At 38.6% G+C, this 24,289-nt stretch overlaps 1 protein-coding gene across 3 annotated transcripts in view; it reads right to left on the bottom strand.

Annotated features, from left to right (window-relative positions):
- PRKCD (protein kinase C delta) overlaps positions 1–24,289 on the bottom strand; it is a 65,661-nt gene that overhangs the window by 27,952 nt on the left and 13,420 nt on the right. The window lies entirely within an intron of this gene.

Here is a 24,289-nt window from a genome sequence, read left to right as displayed (position 1 = left end):
AGAAAGTGAGACACATTTCTCTGCAGCTATCACAGCTGATAGAATCAATACTCTAATGTCTGCAAATCTTGAATGTGGCTTTGAGACCATGAGTCTGAAGTAAAACTGGCATGTATTGAAACACAAAACGTAACATGTACAGCCAAAAACTGAGTTTAAGACACCTTTTTAACCATATCCTGTTAAAAGTAAGTAACAGTTATGACTTTGACATAGCCCTTGCTCTATTTTCAAACACAGAGACCATTTGCATTAACACACAAATATTAAGCATTCTTATAAAATAAGAATAGTTTTTCAATAACATTCTTTCCCTTACACCTGGAATGAAGGGTGAGCTGGGAAGAAAAGAGTGTTGGCTGTTTCAGATATTCCTTTCTCAGTATTTCTCACAATGCAAGGAGGGAGAAATTAAAACAAGACTGACCATCTAAAATCCACATTATTTTGTTGCTCTTTAGGTACACATAATTTCCTTTTTTAATTCCTACAGAGCCTCAGAAATTCCCAGAGTTCTAGGCACCTCAGTGGACAATCACATGATAAAAAGAACCCCTTAAATTAATTTTATTTGTAAAAATTATCTGAGAAATTATTGAACCTCCATACAGTTTCTGGACACTGCAGCAAAAACCACTACCAGATGTGCAGTAAGGGTAACGTATCCTTAAGCATGATCAAGTAATTGCAATTTAGATGAGTTATGTAAGTTTATCAACATTCACAACCTCAGTAATACTTCTATTCAAGCATTGCTTTCAGGTGCACTGTACTACTCCTAGGAAGCATCACATTGCTAGTGACTCAAACTGTAAGCCTCCACACCTGCAAATACAGGCAAAGGGAAGACTGAGAGGTAGAAAAAAACCTCCAGCACTACTGTGTCACCTGGTTTAAAGTGTCAGGAATTGCAAGAATCCAAACCACCTGTAATTTCTAAGTCAACAAACTGGTCTTTCACTACAGTCTTCCCTCATTCTTCACTGCTCTTGAACTTAGAGCAGATTTCAGTTTACAGTTCCCAGCACCTTCGGCCATGGAGTTAGCCCTGAAGCTTGAATGTCAACACTGCTTCGTGAATTCAAAATACTTATTCAAAAGGTAAGAGAAAACAGACATTTGATAGCAAGGGAATGCTATTGCAGTAAGGAAATGAGGGATACAGAGAAGTAGGGACTAGAATAAAAGAGTTAACATGGTAACAGGAAGAGATTATGAGAAAAAACAAGCATAAACTGAAACTGGGCTCAGCTGGCCTTTTGACTGCAGAGTGTTAGCCAGCTCGGTCAAGCAGCACTAGGAAGAACATCTCAAGTAATCCTGCATATGATTGCATTTTTTAGTGTAAAGACATTGACCTCAGAAGCAATTAACATTCCTCTTGTATCTCTTGAGGCCCAGAGAAGTCATTTAGATAAAAGACTGTGAAATCAGAGTCTTTGCAGCAAGACAGCATACAACATCCAACACCATCATTTTACATCATGCGATCTCCCTGTGCAGAGACCATTCTCAATAAATGGAAGAAATTTGTGACTCCAGCATTTATTGAGCTAGTTTTTATTAACTGTCTGTTTCTCTACCTCCTCTTCTGTAGAGTAAGACAAAGTTAGAAAGCAGGTTTAGGATTACTTGGCACCACTGCTTATCCCACTAAAAGCCACGACTACAATTCACATTCATGCAGATGGTCATCCAGACTCACAATAAAGTTAACAATCCTCCCACACTAATCCAGTGGTTATTGCAGCTTGGAGCACCATTTGATGAGAATAGAGACTGAGATGACTTCACAAAGAAGGAAAAATAGACAGCTTTTGTGAAGATTAACACACACCATCTGATACTTCACTTTCACAAATGCAATGTAAACACAGTGCTCATCAAGAGTTTTAATGAGGAACATATTTTTGCTGCTCAGTATGTTTGGAACTACCCTCAAGTGACCAGCTACATGACTTGCCAGATCACATATGGTTACTACTCAGTCTGGATGTTCATCTTTCACCTCTGGGGAAATAGCTTTAAGACCCAATTAGGCCATAGGTAGAAGCAAGCTGTGTAGGTCAGTGTGTAGCTCCCACTGGAAAGTTTGTTTGACAGAATCACAGGACTGCAGGATAATCCGGGCTGGAAGGGACAACCTAGCTCGAAGTCACAATTTCCAGTAAAGTATGGGACTACACTAATGAAAAATTGGAAAGTACAGGCAAAATTAAACTAACAATTGCACTGATTTCACTCAGGCCATATGACTCAAGCCAGTGTTAGTCCTGAAACGGAATAAAAAGCTTTGACATTTGCTTCTTTAACCCCACATTAACAGATACCATAGAAAGAGTCACAGTGCATATGCATTTTAAATAATCCACAATATTCCTGATTTCTAATGGCCAAATACACGTAAAAGCCACAAAATCAGCTCTGCTTCTTTGTTCTGGATCTTGTTATTTGTTTTAGCTTCATAGTACTTGGCTTCAGTGTGATCTCAAATACTCAGAAATGCTACATACAAGCAATTTAGCAGCCAGGAGAAAACACCAATATCCCAGAATTTCTGATGATGTTCAAATGCATTTAGTCCAAAGTCATTGTGGAAAATTGTGAAGGCAACTTACTGCTTTTCTATTTAACAATAGCCTAAAAACCCCACAACAAACTCAACAGCTTACTTTCACATAACAAACTGCCTGTTCTTGCCAACTTCCTCTACCTGTATACATTATGCTTTTTCCACAGAAGTAGAGATTGGAAATTACTTCATGCAAAATCTCAGTATATACTACATACTATACTGTGATGCAGGGAGGTTAATCGAGAAAGGAGGGTTTGGATTTACCTCTCAGACACATTTTCTAGCCCTTGTCTATGCTAAGATACACAGTGAGATAGTTGACAAGTATCAGCTGCACTATAAATATAAACATACCCCACTGAAACTGTTTTTGCCAATGAAACTGATGAAATGTATTATTTTTAATTCAAAAACGTTTCTCAAAATCCCTGCTGAATACACTCATCCAAAGTTGTCTCATTTGAAAAGCAAAACCACTGAAAGCAATACATATGCTTTGCTTGCTGCATTTTAGACAAGAACTCCTCTTTAGTCTACTTCAGAAGAGACAGAACAAGCACTGATCTGTTTTAAAAGTTGTATCTGTCAAGAACTGAAACTGCTATAAAACACCAGCTATGAACTGAGGGAGATTTTACAATCTACTCGCACAATCTGTACTGCTGCTATGAAGTATTAAAGCCAAACTGTTTTCCCTAAGGGTATGATTTTATCCAAACCAAATGGTGGAAAAACTGAGATGTGAACTCCCAAAATACTGCAAGTCTAAATGACGAGTTCACTATCTCAAACAATTTCAAAGTCATGTGCAAGGGTAAAAAACCATCTAGTAACATTATTCTGTATGAAGTACATGGTGATGGCCATGCTGTTTCAGAATCCACCATCAGATGCTGTCCAGCTCTTTTGTTTAGCCAAGGATTCCTGATCTGCCCTGTTGCAAGCTAAAACCATGCTTTATGTTATCCAGGGTAGAGTCTGCAAAATCCATAGTAATTTCTATGAAGCTTTAAGACTGAGACCTTTTGATATGGAAAGAAAATCAACTGTGTTACTACCAACTATAGTGAGCATGGGGGGGTGGGATTGAAACAACTTCTTGTCAATGTCAACATCTGCTGGTAGAACAAATATGCAGTTTTCACATGGATGCGTTTGTAACACGCAGGTTTAAAGAAATCTTCAAAATAAATAAAAATCTTAAATATTTCAAGGAGTATTTTACCAAGATTTGCTAGAACTAAATTTGTATTAGATTAAAAATCTTCTCCACACAGATAGAAAGGACAAGGGATAAATCCGTAATTTCTCTCCTTCCAACAGAGCACAGCAGCCATCAGGGACTCATGCTGCAACTGGAGACACTACTTGTCAGGGCTCTTTTGTTGCTGCAATTCTGCCTTGTCATAAACAGTGAGGACAAGCCACCTCTAACACAAACCAGAAACAAAGACATGGTTGTGACTTTTACACAAAGCAGAGAAATAACATCAAAGCAGTGGATCATCTGGAGGAAACGTTGACACTGGCCAACAACAGCACTGAGAAGACTTAAAAATTAATGGGCCCAAACAGAGCACAGGCTGTTCTGTCACCCATACAGGACTACATCCCCAAGAGAAATACAAATGAGAAACCCCTGCCTGCTTATTGGAGCCTCTGATTTCCTCATAGCAGTCTGTAAAACATTTTGCAAATGAACATAAAGCTGCACACACAGGTGTCCTGGGTTCAGCAGTAGCAGTCATTTTTCTCCTTCTTGGTAGCTGGTGCAGTGCTGTGGTTTGACTTTCAGGCTGAGAACGGTTGCTGATAGCAAGTATGTTTTGAGTTACTGCTCAAATGTTTGGTTTTGTCCAAGGCCTTTTCTGAGCTCATGCTCTGCCAGGGAGGAGGGGAGCCTGGGAGGAAGGAGAGACAGGACACCTGACCCAGGCTAGCCAAAGAGGTATTCCATAACATAGCACATCATACCCCGGATGTAACTGGGAGAGACCCGGAAGGGCTGGAGCTCTGGGGGGATGAAGGAGGTATCGGTCGGTGCTCGGTCGGGCAGAGTGGGGTGAGTTATGGGTTGGTGGCTGGTGAAGTGTTGTATTCTCTTCACTTGTTATTGGCTTTATCATTATTATTTGTAGTAGTAGTAGCAGTAGTGATTTGTGTTATGCCTTAGTTATTAAACTGTTCTTATCTCAACCCATGGGGGCTACATTCTTTGGATTCTCCTTCCTAACTCTCTGGGAGTTGGGGGAGCAAGGGGGGGAGTGTGTGAACGAGCTGTGCGGACTTGGTTTAAACCACGACAACAGGTCATGGCTTTTCCACGCTGCCTCATAGAAATACTCTGGATGGCATGAGATGACCACTTTCTGCTTAGCTCCTTGCTGAGCTGCTTCGAAGGCAACACAGATGCTTTGAGGAACACCAACACTGGTAGCCAGAATCACACATTGTTGATCAGTTGTTGTGCTTCCCTGAACAGATACAGCAGTAACTTTTTTCTTTAAGCTGCAAAAATATAGATTATTTCCAACTTGCAGGTATCCTTTTTTACAGTTTCCTGTCCTCCATTCTGGCAATGGGCAAGATGTTCCAGAAAGATAGCAACAAATTATTGCCCAACTTACTGCCCCCATGGCATTTTCAAAAGCATGAACAATGACCTCCTTCTTTGTGTATGGCTTACAAAGGTGATGATGCTACTTTCATGGCGACAGTACAAGAAAGCCTGCAAGTAGAGATGCTAGGGCTGTGATTAGCATCCTTCACCTGAGCACACCATTAAAATGTGCATGTTGTCTTTTTATTGTTCCCATGTATGCTGCTTTATGCTTCCATTACAGAAAAAAACTCACACGAAGCAGACAGGTTGACTATGGTTCTTGAAGAACTCCCTTCACAGCCATTTGTTCAGCTTACGATCAAGAGAGAGAAGAAACAATGCAAGAGAGAAGAAACAATGCCTATGTTGTAGGACATTTTGCTGAACCAAAGTAATTAGTCTACAGAGAATTTTAGCAGGTTCTGCTGCAAGCCCTGCCCTCTATTTGATGCTCTGCAAAAAGACAACAGTCTAAAAATGAAGTCAGTTTAAAAGAAACTTATTATATTTCCTGTTATCAACCTTGGCAAGAAGTTGCACTGCAGCATTCTTTATCAATTGCCCTTCCCTAGGCACTATCAACTATTGCACAACTGTCACCCAACTAAAGCCTGAAAAACATAACCAACACCAAATTACTATACATCACGGTGATGACTGCTCATAACTGCCAGAGATGGCAAAAAACATTATCTGCTGGTGCTGCACTGAAAGCTTAAAATCCACGGAAGGTTTGAAATGTGTGCTCCAAAAAAACAGGGCTAAACTCACACTTTGCATATAGGTCCCTGCAGGAAAAGGTAATTCTGATGCCTGTACATCGGCATTGCTTTTGGTTTTATATAAGTTTAGCCATTAAGGTGTAACTATCTGTCCTGGTTTCAGCTGCAAGTTATTTTTTCCCTTCCCAGTAGCTGGTACAGTGCTGTGTTTCTGCTTGAGTCTGAGAACACTACTGATAGCATCAACTAAAATATTGGTGTGTTAAGTAATGCTTGCTCTGATCAAGGATTTTCCAGTCTCATGCTCTCTGCCAGTGAGGAAGGGCACACGAAGCCTGAAGGGAGCAGAGATAGGATGCCTGACTCAAATTAACCAAAGGGGTATTCCATACCACAGTATGTCATGGCCAGTATAGAAACTGGGGGGATTTACCTGGGAGGGACCAATTGCTGCTCAGGTCAGGCTGGGTATCAAAGTCAGGGAGTGGTGAGCAATCGTACTCTGCATCACTTGTGTTTATTGTTGTTTTTCCCTTCCCCTTGTTATTTCCCTTATCATTATTATTAGTAGTAGTAATAGTAGTATTAAATTGTACTTTACACTGTTCTCATCTCAGCCAGTGGGGATTACTCTCTTTTGATTCTCCTCCAAATCCTTCCCCAGGGAGGGCAAGGAGTGGGGTGAGCAGCTGTGTGGTGCTGAGTTACAGCTGGGTCTACACCACAACACCATCTCCTTTAAATGGTTTAAATTATTCCAGTTATTTGTTTTATCTCTTTATGGAATCAAAAAATGGTAATTAGGAACATGAAACTTCTCAGCAACTATTTTGATAGCTTTCTTACGGAGAAGATTTTACAAACAAAATAAAATTTAAAATTAGAACTGTGGCACTATGAACTTATGAAAGCAAAATATATCCATTAGGTAATATCTGACAAAGAGCAGTGATCTTCACAAAGTCAAACATGAAAAGAGCATCTTTAAAACAACCCAACAGCCCCATTACCTACAATTTCTGCAGTAACATTTAGAATCATAGAATCATAGAATAGTTAGGGTTGGAAAGGACCTCAAGATCATCTAGTTCCAACCCCCCTGCCATGGGCAGGGGCACCTCACACTAAACCATATCACCCAAGGCTTCATCCAACCTGGTCTTGAACACCTCCAGGGATGGAGCATTCATAACCTCCCTGGGCAACCCATTGCAGTGCCTCATCACCCTAACAGTAAAGAATTTCTTCCTTATATCCAATCTAAACCTCTGCTGTTTAAGTTTCAACCCGTTACCCCTTGTCCTATCACTACAGTCCCTAATGAATAGTCCCTCCCCAGCATCCCTGTAGGCCCCCTTCAGATACTGGAAGGCTGCTATGAGGTCTCCATGCAGCCTTCTCTTCTCCAGGCTGAACAGCTCCAACTTTCTCAGCCTGTCTTCATATGGGAGGTGCTCCAGTCCCCTGATCATCCTCGTGGTCTCCTCTGGACTTGTTCCAACAGTTCCATGTCCTTTTTATGTTGAGGACACCAGAACTGCACACAGTACTCCAAGATTTCTAAAACTGTATCTTCATAAACAGTTTTGAAATAATTATACAACAGGACTATGAAATTGAGAAAAGATGACAAGAAATTTCACACCACAATTCGGTTTATTCGCTGTTAAATTTATTGCCAAATAAATTTTTTTTCTGATTCATAATTTCAAAACACCAATCATATTAACTAAATTCTAGTGCGAAAGATAAAAGTTTTGGAGTTTACTTTGTCTTTTTTGAAGTAGTACATGTAGAGCGGTTCTAGGAGTCCTACAAATCTAGCTTGGAAAAAAAAGTTACCATTTTCTTCTTCCTCCCCTGTATTTTCTTTCAGATACTTCTGCTTTTGTTGGGCTAGGACAAGGCTAAAATCAGAAACAATGACATAATAAAACCTGTCACTGTTTGTGTTGCAAGAGTTTGGAGAAAATCCATATAGATAAACCATGTTACAAGAGATGTGCCTTGTTTTCATCCCACTCAGGCAGAAGCATGGGTATTTCCAAGTTTCCACACCTTCTCCGCATGCTTAGCAGCTCCCAAACTGCCTGAATTTATGGCTGCAGTATAAATTGTTGATATTTTCCCAACACTCTCAAGGCCAAAAAAAGGCCTGATGTTTTCCCTATCATTATGATGAGAAACTTTTCAAAATATGAGCATCAGAAACCTTTTTCTGAAGAGGCAACTCTTTAGTCTTGGCAGTGAAAGCTCAGAGAAGCTTGAAGGGAATGCAGATAGCAGGCAAGCAAGAGCTAGAGTAGATCTGATTTTGTGAGTTTTGTGGAAGACGTGCAGCCCAATTTACTTGAGCATATGGTAACATATGATTAACTCAGTAACAACAGTTGACTGTTCTTAAAGTAGTTTCAAGTGCATTGAGGAAGACAAAATTGGGTTTTACACCAAAAGATCAGTAGTTGAGGAAATTTTGGACTCAAATAGCAGGACAGGCTGTTACGCAGCATATGCTGCAAGATAAAAAAAGCATCTTTAACTGAATGTCCTTTTCTGGAAAGGGAAAAAGAACATTTGGAGCAACAAAATTGGCTTTTTCAGTATTCCACAACTACTACTTGATGGGGAGAAGGGAGAAGTACTGTCAGCTGCTTTTTCTCTAGAAGTGCATTAGAAATAACCATTTAAATAGGTTTCTGTTTTGTTTGGTTTTTTTTTTAACTCCTGAGTTGTTCTTCCTCCTTGAAGGCACAGGACTAACCAGTAAGTGAAAGTGCTGTAAGCATTCTTGGCTTTCACTAGTACTAAAATCAAGCTGGAAACAAAAGTGCAAATGATTCCTCTTCATTAACTTCAAACCCAAACATCAGACATGAAAAACATCCAAGAGAAGAAACACTGCCTGAAGCCCAAAGACTTTGTTTATTATTTTGATAGTGCAAGCTGATATAACTTGGTAAGTAGGAACTGCAACAATATGGAAGGATTAATCCAACAGGGCTGGCTACCCAGATCCTTATCATGCTCTCTTAGCAAACAATTCATCAATATCAAATCACATTATGAAATGGGAACATGTCCAAAATATTGGCTAAATCATGCATGTATTATTTAAGACTAATTAGAAAGCTTTATTTTTCTTTCTTTCTTTTGGCACAAGGAGTAAGTAGAGGTTGTTTTGTTTTGTTTTTCCTGCAATTAAATAACACAATCCCCTCTGTGTGAGAGGAAGAAAAACCTATCAGGTGAAAGGGATGAAGCTACACTTTTTGTTTCCTACAGTAACACACTCTGGAGTCAAGCTATGTAACAGTTCTGGTTCTGTGTCCCTAAACAGAGCACTCATTGCCTTCTGCAAGCCTGAGCCCCCGACTAGTTCCCAGCTCCCACTTCCTCAACGATGTTCAAGACATTTGTCCAGTATTTAGTCAGCACAGCTACATTGCAAAACTGTACATAAAGTCCATCATGTGAACATGAGTTCTCCAAAGGAAGCATGACATTCTACAGACATTTTTGTACCAGTACACTAGGAAAGCTGAGCTACTCATATGGCTTTCAGAAGTATCAAACCAAAGGAAAAATAGCCAGAGAAAAGCCAGTATTTCTTACACTATCTGTTTCGGTATCACCATAAATCATTGTGGGCACAGATCCATATTCAGGCATGCTCCATTAGCATCCTTTAATACAGGAGTTACACTCCAAGCCCATCTCTTGCTGAGTTGCACATCAAACCTCTCTCTTGCTGAGTATTTTTATCTAGGGATTCAGTATAGCATTCAAGATATATAATTACGCACACAAAGCTTCTTATTTTTTGTGCTATTATGTTTCTTGGAAATTGAGATATATTTCCCAGAGAGAATAACACAAAATGCCAACAATGTATTTTCAAAAGAACAAAAAACAACATGACAACATTTCAGCTAGACTTTTACAACCCAGTATACATCACCTTCCTCTTCAAAACACTGGAGGGGGTTTTGTTGGGTTGGGTTGGATTTCTTTGTTTTGCTTTTCTTTCCACTGAAGAAGAAAAGCTCTTTCCTCTTAACACTGAAATAGCCAAATACCATAAAGACAGTAGGTCACTTGCAGTTTAAGAAAAAAAGGAAATAGGAAATGTATCTTATTTCAAATGTACTGGGTTAATGTCTCTATATGAAGAATGAAGGAGCAAAAAAAGGAAGTAGAGAAACTGAGCATCCAACAAATACAAAAAATACCTTCTATACCATTTCAATCAGAGAATGATTTTACTTTGCACTTTTGAAAACATCAGCAGATTATGCAGTCTTAAGTGCCTCTCACAAAGCACAAGCCTCCAAGAAACTTTTACTACTGCCAGCACTATGACCTAACCCTCCAAGTATCTGGAAAGCTAGAATATTCATTAGCTGAGAGAACTGTATCATCATTCATACACACTGAAAATCTACTGCTCAGATAACCTCATCAGAGGAAATACAGTTCAACCCATGAATGCATGATTTTGATCAAGGCTTTTAAGTTGAAAGAGCACAAGAGTCATGAACTAAAAATTTTGTTCATTAACTGTGTACTGAGCTGTAGGAACAGTTCCAGTCCTGCCCCCATTGCATCTGGCATTACTGGAGTTGTTTTGATTGGTTTTTTGAGAAGCTATTTTTCCCTGGGGGTCACAAACATACTTAATCACTTCAATCAGATATGAGGCAGCAAGACAGGCTGAATCTGCCCTCCTCCTTGCTATTTCCTGGTACTCAAAGGGTGCTCGGGGTAGGTGGAATCATCCTCTTACCCTGCCCTCCCCCCCTTTTTTCTTAATTATGTGGAATGTAAAGGCCAAACCCCACAAAATAAATGCAAATAATCAATAAAAGTCAGGTTAATCAAGACTTTTTCTATGGTTTAATAACTGTAGAGTGAAGCCATACACACATCCCTACCTGCAAAAGCATCTCACTTTTGCAAAGAAGTGATCAAGCAAGCACAACTGAATTACAATGAGGAACGTACAGGATGATCCTAAATAATGGATGGTCACAGGTATCAACAAGGAGAAACTGGAAAGAAGCAAACATAACTGAAATTTATTTGTAATTAAAAGCATTTGCTGCTATTGCAGTTTCGAAGTCCAGGCAGAGATGTCCAAAATCAAATAGGCAAATGGAATCACAAATGATTTTTAACTGTCCCCTCTCCTCTGAACCACTTTCTAGAGGAAATGAACATTTAAAGCTCTACAGTAGATCTGGCATTCCCAAAAATACAGAAGAAACAGGCACAGCTCATTAAAATCAAGCTTTTATTAGCTATATTAAAGCATAAAGAGATCTTAAAAGATATTTGGGTTATTTAGGGGTAGCACAGAGTTTATAGTCTAATTTCTAATTTAAATTCAGGGTAAGACGTACCATTTAATATGATTTTTAATTCCTTCCTTTTTAATCCTTCAGAAAAGAAGTTAACAGCAAACCTCTATTTTTTTACCTCTTCTAGAATTTTGTGGTTTAAACATCTAAACTATGCACTCTGTGATGACACAGACAACATCTTTACCTAAACGCTATCATATGTGTCTGCTAATAGCCATATTAAATCATTCTCCACTAAATGAATAAAACCATAACATTTTAGAAGACTTATTGGGAAGAAAACCTTTAAGCATTGACATGTCTGGGACACAATACAGTAAACAAGAAAGAAAAACCTAAACAAAAATCCCAGGAGCTTTAGATGAGCCAGGATCTTATTTGTAGAGGTAAGTGTGGTATGATATGCTCAACTAATCTGGGTTTTGAAAGAGTAAGTCCTATGGTCTCGCTGCTGTCAAGAACACCCTCTGGCCACCTTCCCAAAATGCTGTTCCTACTACTTGAAAGACTCCAACTTCTGGAGGATGAGTGCAGATCAAATTAAGTGTGTATTGTCTGTCATGGATTTTCTCAGCTTCCATGCCCATGTTCATCTTGCTCAAAACTGGAGAATCATTTTAAAATGAGATATTTGGTTTGCAGAGGTGAAACAATACACACAGAAATAGAAACTGTATACCCAAGAACTTAACACCCCGGCAAGATTATGTTACAAGTATCTGTTTTGTTACTTTATTGGGTCATTAATGATCATACTGATAAATAAGACACAAATTTCATTCCTTGTTTAAAAATGCTTGCAGGAAGAGAAGACATATGCAGCTGACTTGCCAGGAAACCTATAGATTACCCAGAAAAATAACTGAACACAAACTCTGATTACAGTTGTCCTCTCATGTCTCAGTTAGCCCACAGAAGCAATTCAATGATTTTCCTACAGACAAGCTTTCCTGGCTCATTATGGACTATCATTTCCTCCATCACTAAATGGAGGAGTTAAAGTCCTGGTTACTTTTCCTGCACGTTCCACTTATTTCTGACTTTTTGCTGTACATGTTTCTTTTGCCATAAAGGTGTTTTATTACAGTTTTTATAACAATCTTTTGATAGCAGATCACAAACTGCTATCACTGAATGGTACCTCCCATATCATGTCCCGGTTGGGAAGCAGACTATTAGGACATGTTATTTCTGTCAGATCATTAAGTTAAAAAGGATGGTGTAGGGCTGCTGCTGGCACAGAAAAACTCAAGAGGAAAACCCAACAGCTGTAAACCACAGTGCTCAGAAGGCAGCAGCATACACTGTGTACAATGCTCTTCCCAATCTTTACAATGCAATCATAGTTTTAAAAGGGACAGGCAGCTCACAGATGGCAAATATGAGAGTGAAGCACACAGGAAACATAATGCTCCTAGTAGTTCCAAATTGAAATGTCCCCACTTTCAATTAGAGAAGACTCCTTTCTTAACTCTCAGCATGGAAAGACTGCATGTCCCCGAGTGGGAAATTCTGTTTCCACATGGAGTAATTTGCTGGAGTGTATCTATCCTTAGTGATCTGCCCAGTCTTGCCTCTAAATCTTTCCTCTGTGTATTAGCTCTATCCACACTGCCTTGATTCTTTCCTTCCTTGAATGCCAAGCAGCTCTTTCGTACTGTTTACTATGCAGATTGCCTAATCACAGCTCACTTAATCACCCTAGTGCTTTGTATCTCTGAAATACCATTCACTTCCATGCAGCAACAGCCATATTCTCTGTCTTACACTCAACATGGCTCGAGTGAGTAGTGGGTGCTGGCAAGGAGTTCTGTTACTTACAAGCAGCCATATCCCCAGCACAAGTTAGCCCAAAAGACTCCCTTCTGCCTTAGGGTTTACAGCACTCAGCTCTCCGCAGGCCACAGGATGCTGGCATTCCCCCACAGGTCTGGATATTTGCTTCCACTACAGCGCTTAAAGTACATAAATCCTGTTCTAATACTACTTTTTCCATGTTAGCAATTACTGCCGAACCCACAGACATGTTATGTGACCAGGACTGAGAGGCAATTCACACAACTTAAAAGGGGTAACTAGACGCCTGTAACCCACTTCTTATGCAGTTAGTCCACATCAAGGATAATTTGAGAGTCCCCTGTACTGAGTAAACAGAAGTTAAATCAACTTCTGCCCAATGAATTTCAGCTCTGTGGGAAACAGCTGTAGACAGCTACATTTCCAGCCTGTGACAGTCAACCCCATTCTGCCTCGGTGGGACTATTAAAAAGAACAAAACAAAACAAAACCAAAACAACAAAACCAAAAAACCCCAAAACTTACTCAGACTTGAAACACAGTTATACTGAAAAATGTATTTGCTTGTATTGTGAAAAGCCTTAATTAAAAAGTTCATAAATATAACTCTTATGCTCCCATAAAGTATTTCCTTGTCCAAGATGCAGTTTTCCAATTAGAGCACTGGGGTTTTCTTAACTGTTCTAAAACTAAATCCATCTCTAAAAATAAAGCTACAAAATCTATTTCTGACAGAAAATGTCAGTTATAAAAAACCCCAGCACTTAAAATTCATCTGAAGAAATGTGAAGGGGGAAAAGAATGTCCCATGCAGCTGTCAGTGCCCTCTGCTCATCTGAGATGTGTACTGAGAAGCACTAGTTATTGGTAAGATATGCACATATATATATAATGTGCCCAAAGATAAGATATCCTGAGAAAGCAAACTAATTTTCATAATTATCTCCCCACACTAACATTTTGTTCTACTGAAGAGCTACTTTTTTTCTGGTTTAAAAAGTTATGAGAAAAGTATTTGCATAAAGCAGTCATTATATTCAACACATATTTACTGAATATATTAAAGAATTATATAAAGCTTGAGTACCTAACGTATACAAATACCCATAACAGCTCCCTGCCTGACAAAAGGCAAACTTGAACTTCATATCTACTTGTTTGAGTGAAAGTGAGGAAAATGTTTCCAACATTACTGATGGAAATAACTTATGCAGAATTTGCCCAGTGGCTTTATAGAGATATATCCCCTGTTTTGTTTGGATTATGGATTATAGTATAAAAAAAAACCTGCATGTGGTAACAACTTACAAATCTCAAGCAAATGATAGACTGTTCAAGCTGCTTTCATTTCCTTTTCTAGAGGAACAGCAAACAGGAAAATAGAGATAAATCCTGTGCTGCTGACTTCAGACATCACCCACAAGAACTACACAGATAGCTCTAAAACAACAAAGTTTGCATCTGTCCTACCATTCTTTATAAGCCAAAAGGGTACTTAGAATACCAATAGCATTCATTTACAGTGGAAGACAGATATCCAATTAGCATAAGCAAATTAAGAGAAATTGTAAATAGCTCCTTCATATTATCAACCAACATTAATGCACTATAGTAATCACACAGCAAACTGGATTTGCATACTAACCTTTCTCAAAGTGTTTAACATTAACTAAAAGGCTCAGTGCAGTATAGATAAGCATACTACATAAATCAGAGCATTAGAAGTTACAAGAGTTTAAATCCCTAGTTAGTCCAGACTTGGTTAAGATTTCTCAAGGTTGTTACCTTTGAAAGGCTCCAATACAAGAAGTAACACATATCCCAAGTATTTAGTACTGTTCTGGGGCAATGATGCATAGTATAGGTATTGAGAAGAATCTACAAGAAATAGATTCTTCACCCACCTTGAAAGTAGATCTGAGCAGTTCTAGAGTTTTACTTTGAGTCTTTGAACAAAAAACGAAAGTAGAAGCATTTTAAGCATTCATCTCTACTGTTGCTGAATACAAAAGCAGCGTAAGAAACTCAACCAGTACTAGGGAAGAGTTGTTTCCTCAGTCACTGTTTAGAACTCCCAACACCATGTTGAAATTTAGGACAAGCAAATACAATAAACTCTGCCTACAGAAGAGAAAACACTGTTCAGTTTGGTTTTGCTTGTCAGTAAATATTTTTGGGATCTTGCTTAATTTAAAATAAATCTTCAGTATACTATGCAATGGAAACATTAACTTCTGACCTCCAAACAGAAAATGGTGATATTTTCTAAGCAATTTGCAGTACCAAGTTTAAAAGATGCAGTTAAAGTTCTTCCAGCATCACCTAGTGAAGTTACAACATCTATACAAAGAAAAGATCATTCCAGATAATTGTGCAGACTCAGAGCTCAGAGCAACACAGTACTACATTTGTGATCTTGGCATGAGAGTGGCAAAAGAACAAAGTTTATGCTTCTGATCTACTGCTGGCCTCTATGCCTCCAGTCCTGTTTACTATCACTATCTACCTACCAGAAAATGAAGCTGACTGAATGGATATAGAAAGGCTTGTCTAGTAATAGAAAGATGTTAGAGTATAATCCTTAGATATGATGACATCTTTCAAGTCAGAGTCTTCCTGTTTCTTTCAAAAACCAATCAACAGGAAGAGTCAACATTATACTTGAAGCAAGGTGTCAGGTTAGTCAAATACAGTTTCTGAACAGCAATTCTGTCTGCTTTAGAGGCAACGCATTACTGCAATTAGATTCAGGATTTTTCATTCTGTCTCCTATAGCACAGGGAATCCACAGTCTTTCTGTAATTTTGGGAAGATGCATTACACACACAGGTTAATTAATTTGCTTCCATGATCAGACAGGGGAGAGCAGTATTATGATCCCTCTTAGATATGAGTCATTCTGCAGAAACTCCCAACTTCCTCAGTTACTCATAAACCAAGGACTAAGAGTGCTGAGTAAGTGGATAGTTCAAAATTGCAGGGGCAGGTAATCCATCATTACAAGTACTTACTTTGGTAATATTATAACTTACTTTTGTAAGTTTGATTCCTCTTCCAAAGCCCTTTTGCAGATCTGAAACAAAATCAAACTTAAGTTCCAGGGGGCATATCAAGCTGTTTGTATCCTGTCTACTCAGCTTTGAGATATGTATTTATAAAATTATAACCAAGGATAATACATTTTTTTTCCAAAAGCTGCTCCTTTCAAGGGTCCTGCAACAGATTAGCTCTAAATGAACAAAAAAGAATGAAGAAATCATAAAAGTGATTTTATGATTATGGCAAAAGTAAAAAATAAATCTTCCTACCAAGTCAAGAGCTGTAGGTTTTGCTTCAGTTTTTCTGATAGATTTTAAATGCAAGCCCAGGAAAAGCACTTTGTAATAGTATTGTTGGGAACTAATGTGGCTCCAAATGTTCCCCAAGAAGGATATTAACAATGTCCTGTGAAGCCTAGAGCAATGGTAATGGGCTTGGCAGGTAGGTGCATATTGGAACCAACTAAAAGGACAATCTGTTGAAGAACTGAAGGGCACATGAACAAAGTGCATGTTAGGTTTGAATGTGAAGACTTTAGGCCAGGCTTGATGTAATTATGAATATCACCTTAACTGGCAAGTTCTTAGTTTATATCTTACACAGTGTTAAGCAAAACCTATTTATACTATAAAACTGCTACCCTGCAAAACCCCAGGTTTCTCCGACCAGTACCTTCACCATAAATAATACTAAATGAATCCAGCTTAACTTAAATCTATTTTATGATATTATTTTTCCCTGTGTATTAACCAGCATGAGCAAACTATATTTTAGCAAAAGTCTCCAATGTTATCTACTCAACTACCTGAGTTGAGTAGATACTGACTTGAGTACCTACTCAGCTTCAGATAGAAGCTATCCAGAGTAAATTGTAATTCAGAATGGAAAAAAGGTAAGACATAAAACATGCTCATTTTTTTATTCATTTCATTACACACATGAGAACTGTTTTGATATAAGTTTCACAACACCTTATCTAAACCTTTTCCCTTGAGGAACACCACAGCTAAGGTTCTTGTGTTACATCCTGGTACAAATGTTTGGCTCGCCTTAGTTTCAGCAAGCATCTTGCAAATAGAAAATCAAAGTAGCATTTTTTTCAGTGTTCAGCATTTGTTGGACTCACTACAAACAACTGAAACCTCATTTTCAAGTCCAAGAATAAACAGGAATGGAAAGAGATTAGATTGCATAGCAGCAATGACTTCTGCTACTAGAGGAGGGGTTAGTATCCATAAAAGCAGAAAAGGTCCCAAGCTGCATTGTACTGTTTTCTTTCAATTTTGTCCTTCTATGCATCATGACCTTGAGAAACCTGTTAACTTCCCTGTTCTTTAGTTTGCTCTGATAAAACAAGATACACATACTTGCCAACGTGTATTAATTATGAAGACTGGTGACACAAAGTGTCACAAAATAGAATTTAACACCAACTCTGAGCTTAATTTGGAACCAAGAGCTGAATTTATGGCTTTCATTTAGAGATGATAGCAAAATTACTTGGGTTGAATCAATCCCACAGACAACAGTTACATGAAAGAGCCTATATTTTAAAATCCAGATTGTCAATCAGAGCCATATCTCCAGAACAACTATCACATGTCCTCTAACTGGTGCAGCAATCGCAATGAGAGAGCAATCAGCACTGGAGGCTTTGTGGCATTAACCAGCTGTCAAAATAGGGCTCAGCTCTATGGGAACACACCAAACATTCCCAGACACTTGCCTCTAAGTTTACAAACACTCCATAAATAATGTTTAAACATCTAGCAGGAGAGAAATGTTCAACTGTTACAGTGTGGGCCAATGGTACGTGCAATACAAAACATGACTTAAGATCATCCAATAGAGATAACCAAAGCTCCTTAACAAATCAAGATTGTTTCCTTTTTGGTATCTAGTAGGTGAAATAAATGTTTTAGACCACATGGTGCACAGAGAGAAGTCAGTAACAGCCAACCCACAGAGCAAAGAGGAGAGATGTAGATGCATAAAAAAAATGACTCAAACATGTTCAAAAGCCAAAAACTTTAAGGCAGTTTAGAAAACTGCATGACAACTGTATCTAGCAGGGGTGGAAAACAAAAAAGGCAGCAGGTAGGAGAGAAAGATGGAGAGGAACTTTAAAATTACTACTTCTGTTGCTGGCTTTCACCTATGTCTGAATCATCCAAGGAACAGACTTTGACGGCCCAGATTCTGGGATACAGGCAGCACATTTAAGATTTCTCCATCTCCAGCAAACTAGCAGATACAGAGTTCTGGATTATCAGAGATAATATACTACAGATTTTAGTCTGCTTACCTTGTTCAAGTCACAAGCCCTAATTATATTTTAAAGAATTATTTTCCCTCATCATACCTCAGCTCCTATCACTTCTGGCATAGCTTATTGCTTTTGGCATAGCTTAGAGACATAAATATCCCTGCTCCAGCAAGCTATGGGAGTACATGGGAACACACAGTTTATTAAAAGGAGCAACAAGACCACGAGTGGACTGATATGATACAGAAAACTTCTACCTGATAATTCCTAGTTTCAAGACCTAGGAATTAAATAGTCTGGGAAATAATTAATAGTTTTCCTAAAACTGGGGAAACAAGCACTCTACAATTTAAGGGAACAAAGAGCTCAGGTGTGTTTGGAACACAAGATAACATCAACTTAATTTCTTCCTTTGAGGTGGCTGAATCCCTGTCACGATGCATTCCAGGGACCACAACTAGCTGCTTCAGCTGAGCTCCTACGTTTGTCTCCTTAGGAGAAGGCATATGCCAAAACACATGCCAGGAACAGGTATGATGGATACAACAGCCCTGACTAGAATTCCAGCTCCTCAGCAGGTTCACCTGTAAGCTTAAGGACTGGTGTGATGGCCTGTTCCTGTTGTACTAAGGGAGATGAAGGAAAGGACTGGTCCGGGTCCACAGAGACAGGGAGAACTCCCAAGAATTGGGCTGTTATGCACTCAATTCTCACAAAACCCAAACCAGGAAGTAAGACCTTCCTGGTACCAGTGAGGCTAACTTTATACATGCACAGCAGGCACCAAACTGTGTCTGTATTAGTACCCCAGCAGTCTGCTGCTCCAGGTCACTACCAGCTTCACCAAGGACCCTTGCAGCCTTCGAGCCTCCATCAATCCCAATCCCAGCAGCTGCAGAAATAGAGGAGGTGCTTTCTTTTTGCTTTCTTCTTCATTTTTGTTCAAAGAAATTAGTGGAAAAGTTTCTCTTTTACCTTTCATCACTCATACTCACAAGACTCTTCTCTGCCCAGCCTTGCTCTCTGGGTTCTTTCTCAATCTCCAATACTCAAACCTGTGGCATCTAGAAGCATTTCTAAGTAAGGAAAAATAAACTAAGATTTAAAAAAAGCTGATGGAAATAATAATAAAAAACATAAAGAAAAATAATCAAACCAGCAGATTACTTTTACTGTGGCCCAAAGACTTCTATAGAGACTTAACACTTCTGGAGCTTGAAGCTCATTTAAGTAACTAAGTTGACGCTGTCTTTATGCTGAACATGTTTTACATGCAACTCAAAGGACTACACTTGTAAAAGAAAAGCTTAAATTCAAAGGTTCCCAATGGAGGAGTTTTTGTTTATTTACTGAGGCAAGGGCAAGTTTGGATTTTTTTTAATGCCAATTAAAACACATTTCTGGCTAAAATGGTTTAAATGGTTAGAATAAAACTCAGTAATACTGAGGCTTTTGTGGAGGATGTCAGGAATATGCACAGAGCTACAGTCATTCTCACTACATTTGTAGTCTGTTGCTAATGCAAGATTTCTGCAGGGGCAAGATAACTTCAGCACAGCATGTCTTTCAGCTGATCTTTTTCTTCCATAAATGCTCCATTTCAAGACGTTAGTCAAGGCGGGTTTTTTTCCCTTCCTTTTCTCCTTCTTCATCTCCGTGGGGGCAGCTGGGTTGGTTGGTTTTTGTTTGTTTCAGAAGGAATAAAACCTAAAAGCAGGAAACCAGACATTGGCAGTATTTTCTAATCTCGCACTGGGTGCTGATCATTGTTTGAGCCACAGAATTTCATCAGATAGATCACTGGCTCATTTCCAAACAGCAGTTCCTCCTTTGCCAGGAAGCTGAAGGATGGTGCCTTCTGAGAAAACACTGAGAAACTTTTCTGGAAGCTTACACACACTTGACTGTGTCTATTCCACATGCATTATTTGAATATTATATAAGTATTTCAGTGTGGTATTAAAAAAGATGAAGATCCATCTGAATATATGCATTTTAACCTATCGTAGCACACACTTCTTTCAAATTGCTCTTCTTCCTTTGAAAATACATATTTGAATGATGAGACAGTAAAGATACTACAATGCAGAAGTAGTTAATAGATGGCTCCAGTGTTCTGTATACGTATGTATACAATTACAAATTAAGTTATGACCTCTGTTACCCAAATGATTCATTCAAAATAGCAATTAATAGCCTCTGACACGCACTGCAGGCATGACTGCTAGCACACTCCAAAGTTGCTTAACAACTCATTAGAAGACGTGTTTTCAGTTACTTACTAAATTAGCTAGTTTTAACCAATCAGCTAAAGATCCACAGGCTTTGCAGGTTTTCTGCTTCTAACGGATAAAGGAATTTTTAAATTTCATTAAAAATAAAAATAACCCCCAGTTTTTTATTAGGACATGGCTAGAAATCCCCTGGAACTTACTTCAGAGACACAGGTATAGTTAAAAGCAAAATATAAGATTAGCATCTTAAATAGATGTGAAACTTTTACTTTTCCTTTAACAATTTCTCTCCTTTGAAATTAGGGCAATTCCATCCCTCAGTGACCTGTGAACATTCTCTGAAAAAATTTGAGCAATTACACAAAAACACAATACAAAGAAGAAAATTACTGAAACTGTTTTCAGAGCAGTTTCAGCAAACAACAACAAAACCAATATATGATTCCTAGAGAATTAAAGGACAAGAACAATAAAAACAACAAATCCCCCACCTTCCTGTAGCCTTTACACATTTGAGGAAGCTACCATGTAACTACAGACTGGCCTAGTTGTACTTCTATTATTACTCTTTGCACTTTCCAGCATTTCAAAACCTCAATTTTCTGGCAGGCTAGTGGAGACATGATACATACACAGTGTCTGGAACTGGCGTGATTTCAGCTCAGTAGGTTCTTCCATGAAACAAAAGGACCTGTTCTGTCAAAGGACAGAAGGACTAATTTCTATCCCACTGCATTCCTTGTTCACAGTAGCCTTGTTAGGCTTTCTTTGTAAGTGGAAAACTGGAAGCTTGTTGCTTCAAGTGACTGCATAATAAATGAAATTGTCTGCCAAAAGTACTCACCTGTCATACCTGCCTTTCATACTTGGCAAGAATTTCATTGCATCTTCTAAAACTCTTGGATATGGGCCACATCCAACTACACTTAGGCCAGACAGAAACAGTCACATCATCAGTATGGTATCTGGGATTTTTCCTTGAATACACAAGGTAGTAGTTGAGTAATGTGCTAACCCAACAAGTCACCAGGTTTTTCTTTCTCAGCAAGCCCAGTGCAACAGTCTATGCTTCCTACCCGTTCCTAGTACAGCCTAACAATGAAAATTCAATTCTATTGAGTTAGATTCTATTAACTCCATTTAACTCAAATAATAAATAATAAAATAAATATTTTGCAGACTCACTGTTCACCTCCTTTTCTGATTTTTTATCAGTAGTATCTACCCAGACATACAAATTTTCCTTTAGATAGCCTACAACTATTAAGATCCAGGGTATGGCATATCTACGTCACAGTGAGAGTCCTTCAGGGAATAGATGCAGCGCTTGCACCTGCCAGGAAATAAAAGCTGACAACCAAGCAAACCTGAGAAGAATCCATCTAAATCAGCCTCATAGCTTGAAAGCTTCTTCTGCTTTTCCAGATAAACCGGGCAGAGGTGCAGGAGACAAGCTTTTCACTTTGTAAATGGAGCAAAAATCAAGCTGATCTCATTCTCTTGAGCACTCACACTGAAGTCAAGAGTAATTATTTGAAATGGTACACGTCTCTTTACAAGGAGGCACAAGCTTGCAACTGCTCTGACTTTAACACACCTAAATATTCTGAACTTGGAGACTAACTAGAATATGAACAACAGAAAATAAGTCAGAGGGCAGACAACATTGGAACCCTTATGTTTCCTATGAAGCATCATGAGGAACCTTTTTCTTGTTCCCAAAGAGCCAGCTTGGAGGCAGAAAACAAGATTATTAAAGCTGTACCTTCATAGAGAAGGGTTAAGGCTTAGCAATAAATACAACTTTGCAGAATGAAGTAAAGCATGTGTATGTTTGCACTGATATAACAGAGATCTTTTTTAATTTCATCCCACAAGACCTTGTATTAGCCCCTGAAAATAATCAGAACTTCAAATGTTTCAACAGGCTCTGTGGAAAAAAAACCTAAACCAAACCAACAGAAACATAGATCAAAGCATATAGTAAAGTATCAGCCATCAAACTCTGGAGCCATAACAAAGGCTTTATAATCTAAAAAAGATTAAATGGCTGCCATTTTAGAGTGTTCTGTGAGTGAGAGATAAATGAGAACGTGGTAAAGGTCCAAAATATACCGGCTGAATAAAACCCAATCTGTTACAATTTCCAAGACAACATGCTGCTATATGAGCTTTATCAGAAAAAGCATGGGGAGTCAAGCCAATTTTGCTCTGACCGGGAAAACCTCAGGCCTGTATCTCAATGGCAAGAAGAGCCAGTTTAACAAAGACCCTTTCAAACATGGGAAAATCTAACTAAGAAAGAAAGACAAAACAGCTACTGTGAAAGACCCATAACTTCTATAACCTAATACATTTCCAGATGTGGGATTTTATAGCAAAACATGACTTTACTTGTATGCCCTTACACTTCACAATAATGCCATATCAGCTCTTTTAAAGTATTTTACTAAATAAAACAAATGCAACCTGTGTCAGACTCAAAGAACTGTACACACTTGTAAAATTGCTTGATCACAATACAGCTGTTCTGAATTTTACTCCAAGTATCCACAGTTCTATTGACCTCACAAAGCATTTTGAAAGGGAAAAGCCTCCAGCTATAAGCAACATTTGAATGTCAGCTCACTGTACTACCTTCTGTACTGCAGCTACAAACACTCATGGGGAATGTTAATACCAAACTTCAATCATTAAAAGGAATATCTTCTAAGTTGCTCATTTGAAGAGATTCAGACAAGCCAACTATTTATTGTGGCAGATCCTGGAAACACCTGATTGAGGACTTGACAATAGTACAGTGGATTTTGTTCATAAGAAAAAAAAATGGGGGAAAAAACCAAATGCTTCCATTCCTTGAGGGTGACTGAGACACTTAATTTTGGTCAAAATATGTTTTACTATATCACTTATTTTTCCCCTCTCTGGAGTTTTACCATCCATTTCTAAATAAACACTAATGTTGTAGACATTTTCAAAGACCATACTTGGTTTTTGCTCCAAGTCTGGGACACCTGTAAAACCAGTAAGGTTGCAAAAACAATAAATTAAGGATGCAGAAAAATGACTGATCTCAGAAATTCATTAACTGCAGTATACTGCTTCCTGCTAATATTAACGTTGGTTACTTGTTTTAACAATGGACTCCCTGTGGAAGTGCTACTTTCCTAGGAGCTGGAGCAAATTACCACGAGTCTCCCGGAGGAATAAAGAGAATCAAAGTAACCCAGCAAAGTTTCTTAAAAATCAGCTTCTGTTTGTTGCTTATGTAGCCCGTGTACCACAGAAACCAAAGGTCAAGGAAGGAGCCAGCCAAGGAACAGGAAAACAAAGCTTTTTGCTATTTTGTGATTTAAAAGGTTTCGCTGCAGACCTTCTTTGTATAAAACGTCTTTCAAAGATGAAAGTACTGAACTACATCTGGCTTTTCTGCAAAACACTCAAATAAAAGGTACAGAATAAGAAGCACAGGAATACAAAATGAAAAAGTGAAAGATACTGGAACAGGTTGCCCAGGGGGGTTGTGGAGTCTCCTGCGTTGGAGATATTCAAGGCCCGCCTGGACAAGTTCCTGTGTGATGTACTCTAGGCTACCCTGCTCTTGCAGGGGGGTTGGACTAGATGATCTTTCGTGGTCCCTTCCAACCCTTGGGATTCTGTGATGAGTTTTGAAACAGTCCTGACAAACACGCGC

This window comes from Melopsittacus undulatus, chromosome 9 (genome assembly GCF_012275295.1).
Source record: "Melopsittacus undulatus isolate bMelUnd1 chromosome 9, bMelUnd1.mat.Z, whole genome shotgun sequence".
NCBI lineage: Eukaryota > Metazoa > Chordata > Aves > Psittaciformes > Psittaculidae > Melopsittacus > Melopsittacus undulatus.
Note: the sequence above shows the minus strand (reverse complement) of the source record. Positions and strands in the feature narration are given on the sequence as shown.